Here is a 7,957-nt window from a genome sequence, read left to right as displayed (position 1 = left end):
CAATGTATTGGGCATACAACTAAAACAAACTTTAAGGTCTAAAATTCTAGCTGTGAGGTCTAAAATCTAATGAGTGGTCACCTTAAATTAGAAGCTTTAGCAAGAGTTTAGCCTTTGAAGTAATTAATTAATTAATTAATTATTTTTGGTGAGCTAGTTGGGGTTAAATGACTTGTCTAGGGTCATACACTAGTAAGTGTAAAGTGTCTGAGGCCAGATTTGAACTCAGGTCCTCCTGAATCCAGGGCTGGTGCTCTATCCACTGCACCACCAAGCTGCCCCTCTTTTAAGTATTTATTAAAGTGTATTAGAAGATAGTGAAGAGAGAAAGGGAGAGGTAAAAGAGCATTGTCTAGCTATCTAAGAGCCAGACTCCATCTTCCTACCAAGCCCCAAGTCTGGACCTGAAAGACGTCACTTCCCCATGGCTTCTCTTAGAAGTCCCCTGTCAAACTGGAAGCAGGGCCTTCCAACACACAGCTCCAAGTTAATTGGCTGGTAGCACTGATTGACATTATCCACATGGGGTAGACATCACTTCCTGATGGCAATCTGACCTTCAAAAGCCCAGAAAGGTCACTTCAAGAAGCTAAGTTAAATGGTTTCTTTTCAGACCAGAGCTCACAATATTCCTCCCAGCAGGGGGTGTCATTTCAATTCTCACAGGCCCCCCTGTGCTTCATGTGAAGAAACGTGGTTTCCTTACATGAAGCAATAATGTTACAGACGCCTATGACTAATAAAGTAAAGGGAATGAAAAGAGAGAAAAATAAATTGAGCAATGCATTGACAAAGGCTAAAGGGTGCACTCCCCTATTAGCAGGTGGACATTACAAATAGAAAAACTAAAGGGGGCACTCCCCTTTAGTAAGTGGACATTATAAACAGTATATACCATGTGGAAAAGGAAAACAGGAAAATGTCCATTTAAGTCTTTGGAAGTCTTATTCAGATGATTCTTGGGATGTCCTATGATTGTAGTTGTGGAATGGAAGTCTTTCAGGTGTTTCAGATTCTGGTAATCAGCCAGGAAAATTTCCTACAAAATTGAGCTTAACATAATTTTAAATAGCTTTGCTAATAATCAAATCAAGCAATGAGAATTCTCAAAGAAAAAAATCATGTCTAAGGAAATTCATAATCTTAGTTGTTACACATGAAACATATAATAATAACAAAAATTGAAACATTCTCTAAAACTTAATATTACTACATTCCCCTAACACTTAATATTACTACACTACTCCCTGTGGAGGATAAATTGAGAAGACATTTGTGATATTAATTTACAAAATAATTTTTATCATTGTTTCATCACTTTTTGCATCATCTGCTTAATTATCCTCATGGCATTATGAGAAATTAAATAATCTAATATAACTGGTAGCAGTTGTCAAGGCCAAATCCAACACTGTATTTATCATGACACCTGAGATAATCATGGGGGTTACCATAAAAGAACAGAGAAGAAACTGAGTCAGGCTTAATCAGTTGCATAGGATTAAGATGTCCATGACATCAGGCATATAGGAGGGGAACTGAAGTCAGGTTGCAAATGAGATGGCATAACCTGGCCACCTGGTGCCATGTGGAGGAAAATTAAACTAAGAAAATGCAGCCTTGCCAATAGCCATTTTCTCAGCCTTTCACAAAGCAGTGCAGTACCTGGATTATATGCATGTCTCCCTTTATGTGACAGTTCAGTGTCTGCTCTTGTATGTATTCCTCTTTTTATTGGATGCCATCCTGGCCAACTGGCATCTGATAGTTCAAAATAAAGGCAATTAATTTCTTAAATGATAAGTTCCCATAATCCAAGTCTCATATGGATTTAAAAATTGAGGATAATAATGATCTCAAAAAATATGAATGTGCCTTAATTCCAAATATAACATACATTTACACAATAACAACCCTTTTTTTACTAAGTATACAATTTTTTGTGAAAAAATCAGAACATATTTTAATCCAAGTTAAAACACAATCTTAAAAGAATAAGAATCTCTACAAAAATAAGCCCATACTATTGAGTTCAAAATGTAGTTTCAATAGTATAAAAAAGAAACCCTTATATAACATTTGAGGCTGAAATCATCTACTAACAGCTGAAATCATCTTCCAACCAACAACAGCTTTGAAGGTCAGAAGGAGGGAGCTGATATGCTGGGGCAGGAGTGGAGCCCAACCCCACAGTCACCCTGACACAGATCCAGTCCTAGGAAGGCCTCACCAGAGAATGAGACCCCCAGAGCCTCTGAATCAGCTGAAGTGAACATGTCAACTGGAAGTAAGCTCACAGTCTGATGAGAAGACTGAGCCCTTGGCAGGGGGGAGAATACAGGGGTCTATGCTGGTGCTGAGGCAGAACTTGGGCTTTTTACATCTGCTGGTAACCACTAGGTAGGCCTGAATAGCAGTGGCTCAGGTCGGGGAGGGTCACAGGCTCATTGGAGCTGACAACCACAACAAACAAAGCTAGTTGATTAGCAAGTTGGTCTGGGGTGATCTATAGACCAGGGAACAGGCCAGGCAAGTGAAGAAACTGATCCTCCTTAAATCATACCACCTGGGACTTCTGAAGCTTGGGATACTGCAGCCTCCAAACTGTTCCCCACTTTAAAGAGCTAAAAGTTAAGAAAAAGAAAGGCAAGATGAGCAGACAGAGAAAGGTGAGGACCATAGAAAGTTTCTTCAGTATCAAGGAAGACCGAGGTGCACCCTCAGAGGAAGATGTCAATCTAAGGGCTCCTATATCTAAAGCTTCTAAGAAAAATATTAATTGATCTCAGGCCATAGAGACACTCAAAAAGGACTTTGAAGATAAAGTTAGAGAGGTAGAGGAAAAATTGGAAAGAAAAATGAGGGTGATGCAGGGAAGACATGAGAAGAAAGGAAACAGCTTGAAAAGTCAAATTGGCCAAATGAAAAAGGAGGTACAAAAGCTCTCTGATGAAAATGATTGCCTAAGAATTAGGATTGAACAAATGGAAGCTAGTGACTTTATGAGAAACCAAGACACTATATATATATATATATATATATATATATATATATATATATATAAAATCCAAATGAATTTTTAAAATATAGGGCAATGTATAATATCTTCCAGAAAAAAACTGCTGACCTGGAAAATAGGTCCAGGAGAGATAATTTGAAAATTGGTGGTCTACCTGAAAACCATGATCAAGGAAAGAGCTTAGACATCATCTTCCAAGAAATTCTCAAGGAAAATTGTCCTGATATTCTAGAAGCAGAATATAAAATAGAAATTGAAAGAATCCACCAATCACCTCCAGAAAGAGGTCCCCAAAGGAAAACTCCTAGGAATATTATACTCAAATTCCAGAGCTCTCAGGTCAAGGAGAAAATATTTCAAGCTGCCAAAAAGAAAGAATTCAAATACTGTGGAGGCCCAGTCAGGATAGCACAAGATCTAGCAGCTTCTACATTAAAGGACCAGAGGGAATGGAATATGATATTCCAGAGGACAAAGGAATTGTGATTACAACCAAGAATCAACTACCCAGCAAAACTGCGTATAATCTTTCAGAGGAAAAAGTGGAACTTTAATGAAAAAGAGGACTTTCAGGTATTCATGATGAAAAGACCTGAACTCAATGGAAAATTTGACTTTCAAATACAAGACCCTAAAGAACCATAAAAAATTGGAGTTGGGTGACATAGCTGGGGTCATGCAGCGGGTGACTGACTGTCTTGTGTCTGAGTCTGGGTTTTGGCTGGGATCCCCCTGGGTCCAGTGTGGATCTGTCACTTAGCTGCCCCATGATTACATCTTTAGGGTTAAATTAAGGGGTTAGGGGAATGCACTGGGGGAGGGGGAAGGGCAGAGGTGAAATCCTACATGAAAGAAACAGGAAAAAGCTTATGGAGTGGGGGAAGAGATGGGGGAGGAGGAGGGCAGTAAATGAATTTTATACTCATCAGAAAAGCCTCAAAGATCTAAAACTCATCAGAATTGCCTCAAGGAGGGACTAACACACACACCCAACTGGGTAGAGTGATCTATTTAATCTAGGCTGTAAATGAGCCTAATACTCTTCAGAATTGGCTCAAAGACCTCAATCTCATCAGAATTGGCTCAAGGAGGGAATAATCTACATACTCATTTGGGTGGAGTAATCTCTCTAACCCTTCAGGAAAATAGAAGGGGAAGGGGATAAAGAGAGAGGGGGAAAAGAAGGAAGGACATATCAGGGAAGGGGACAGACAGAAGCAAATCCCTTTTGAAGATGGATAGGATGAAAGGAGATGGATAATAGAATAAATACCATGGGGAAGGGAAGAAGATGGAAGGGAAACAGTTAACAATAGTAATAATGAAAAAGAGAAAAAGGGGAAAAGTTGTACAAAAAATATTTATAGCAACTTTTTTTGGTGGCTAAGAATTGAGAACCAAGGGAATGTCCATCAGTTGAAGAATGACAGAAGCAGTGGTATGTGGCTGTGGTGGAATGGTCTTGTGTTGTAGGAAATGACAAACAGCATGATCCCAGAAAAACCTGGAAAGACTCATGACCTGATGTATAGTGAAGTGAGCAGAGCTGGGAGGATATTGTGCATAGTGACAGCAGTACTGTTCAATGAGCAATTGTGAATGATTTAACTACTCTCAGCATTGCAATGATCCAAGACAATCCCATGGGACTAATGACAAAGCTTACTATGTACCCCATAGAAAGAATTGATAAAAAGAGCACTTGTGGATTGTACACATATAACCTGGTTGCTGTCTTGTGGAGAGGGGAAGAAAGGGAGGGAGAGAGAAAAAATTGGAACTCTAAATGAATGTTGAAAACTACCCTTACATGTAACTGGAAAAAATAAAATAATTGTTGCTAAAAAATAAAATAAAATAAAATAAAATGTGCCAGCAAGCAAAAAACAAACAAAAAATTGAACTTTTTAAATTATTTTTAATCTAGAACATTTTTTATTTCAATATCTAAAATCCCCAAATCACATATTATTATGGCAATAATAAATTTGATTACATGAATATGAAAAAAAAAACTTTTTCAAATGTTCCCCTCTTTTTTTAAGTGCTTATCAAATATAATACTTCTAGAATTAATTTACACTTGCCATGGCAACTAATTTGCTAGGGAAATGATATATAGAATTTGATCAAATGATCAGTTAGAAAAAACAAACAATTTAGAATATGGAAGCACAATACTTCCAGAGTTAACATTGTATTATGAAGTCAAAACCATCTTGCATTGGTTCAAAATTAGAGATAGATGAATAGAACAAAACACATAGGGAAGAATAAGAGACAATGAAATGCAATGGTCTATATGTGCTGATACAGGTTTTATGTGGGAGCAATGTATCCATGAGTCCTCCTCTCTGATTTTGATGGCAGTCAGCATTGTTAGCAATACTTCGAAAGGACTTTCCCAAGTTGGCTGGGTCCCACTAGGCTGCTGAAAATTTTTGATATTTACCCTGTCTCTTGGTTTCAAATCATGTAAGGAGACGTCCAAGGGGCCAGCCTGTACTGCTGATCCTGCCTCATGAAGTTCACATAGTCTGGCTTGTAATTGCTGTATATAGGAAGCAACAGAGGTATTTCCCCCCACCAATGATGTATATAGTAGGGGAAAATGTTTTGCTTGGATAGAGGAACGGCCAAAAAGCATCTCATAAGGTGATATATGTAGTTCTCCTGTTGGCCTGCTATGTAAATAGAACAGTGCCAAGGGTAGAATATCAGACCACTTCAAATGAGTTTCAGTGCACAATTTGCCAATCATGCTCTTAAGCTCTTTATTCATACGTTCCACCTGGCCTGAGCTTTGTGAGTGGTAGCATGTATGGAATTTTGGAGTAACTCCCAAGAAAGAGTAAATTTGTGATAAAACAGAATCAGTAAATTGTGTGCCTTTGTCAGAATCAATGTGGGATGGTGGGTCAAAGCAAGAGAATATTTCTTTAAGGAGGGTTTTGTCAACAAAGGCAGCTGTGGCTCAGGAACATGGAAAAGCTTCTACCCATTGAGTGAGTTGATCAACTATAACAAGGCAAAACTTATAATGTCCTGCCTTAGGCATTGTAATATAATCCATTTTTAGATGCTCAAAAGGTGTATATGCTAAAGTACATCCTCCATAAGCTTTAGCCCAGAAAACATGATGATTATAAGTTTGACAGACTGAACAAGAGGCACAATAACTAGAGGCCACATCAGTAACTCCAAGGGAAATCCAAACCCTTTTTACTGAATCCATAATTCCTTGTGTGCCAAAATGGCCTTTTCTGTGAATAGACAGACATTCCTGATGATAGAAGCTCTGGGGGAAAAGTGGCTTTCCCTCTGGAGTCATCCAGACCCCATTGACTTCTTTAGCCTTGAATTTCTTTATCTACTTCTCCACTTCAGACTTATCATAAGTAAGAGAAATAGAAGCATCATCAGAAGAAGAAAGATTAAATACATGTTCAGGGGCTTCCAAAGCAGCAAGCTTAGCAGCAGCATCAGCTCATTCATTCCCTTTTGAAACAGGGAAGCTTTTTCCAGCATGAGCAAGACAATGAATAATAGCTAAGGCAGATGGGAGTTCTAAGGCATGTAGGAGATCTTTAATAAATTCTCCATTAGCAATAGCTTTGCCAGCAGAGGTTAAAAATTCCCTTTGCATCAAAAGCATGCCGACAGCATGGAACATGCTAAATTCATATCTAAAATCAGTATAGACAGTAGCACTTTTTTTCTCTGGCTAGAGAACAGGCTTGTGTGAGAGCCACAGGTTCACCAGCCTATGCACTAAGATGTGAAGGCAGAGAAGCTTTCTAGATAGTATCATAATCAGAAACTACAGCAGCTCCTGTAAAATGGGTACCCTTACACATAAAAGATGAATCATCAGTATAGAAAATAAAATCAGGGTTCTCTAAGGGCGTGTCAAAAAGATAAAAAGAGGTTTCTCAACCATGTCAACTAGGGAGGTGCAGTCATGTAAAGGCTCCCCTGAGAGTGGAAGGTCAGAGAGGAGTGTTGCTGGGTTAAGAACTGTACAGTGCTTTAAAGTGATTCTTTTACTTTCTAGTAGGGTTACTTCATATCTAATGAGCTGTTGATCTGAAAAAGCCTGTGTCCTATTACATAGTAAGAGAGCCTAAACTTCACAAGGGCACTGCATCATTAGAGGGTCACCTAAGACCAGATAAGAGGCTTTTTCTACCATAAAATCTGTAGCCGCCACTGCCCTAAGGCAAAGTGGCACCCCAGTGGCTACAGAATCAAGTTAGCTGGAATAATAATCTATTGGGCCCTGGACAGGTCCCAATTTTTGAGTCAGGACCCCAGAAGCCACTCCCTTCTGTTCATGTACAAAAAGAGTAAAAGACTTATTGTAGTCTGGGAGTCCTAGTGCAGGTAGTGATAACAAAGCCTGTTTTAATTCTGTTATAGCAGAAAGATGCTGGGAATCCAAGTTGTAAAGATTTTGGGACATAATTTTTGGTTAGAGCTGTAAGAGGCTTAGTAATTTCACCAAAAGAGGGTATTCATTGTCTGCAATATCCAGCTGCTCCCAGAATAGCCCATAGCTGCTTCTTTTTTTTTTTTAGTGAGGCAATTGGGGTTAAGTGACTTGCCCAGGGTCACACAGCTAGTAAGTGTTAAGTGTCTGAGGCCAGATTTGAACTCAGGTACTCCTGACTCCAGGGCCGGTGCTCTATCCACTGCGCCAACTAGTTGCCCCCATAGCTGTATAGAGGGAGCAGAGAGTTGTTGAATAGTGTGGACACACTTAGGAGAGATGGATCAAGTTCCAGGAGCCAAAACAAAATCCAAATATTCCACCTGAGTTAGATACCATTGTACTTTAGACTTAGACACCTTATGGCCTCATTTGTGCAACTTTAATAACAGGTGTTGGCTGTCTTTTTGGCAAATCTCAGCATTAGGTGCAGCCAGGAGTAAGTCATC

The sequence above is a fragment of the Dromiciops gliroides genome, chromosome 4, assembly GCF_019393635.1.
Source record: "Dromiciops gliroides isolate mDroGli1 chromosome 4, mDroGli1.pri, whole genome shotgun sequence".
In the NCBI taxonomy this organism is placed as follows: Eukaryota; Metazoa; Chordata; class Mammalia; order Microbiotheria; family Microbiotheriidae; genus Dromiciops; species Dromiciops gliroides.
Note: the sequence above shows the minus strand (reverse complement) of the source record.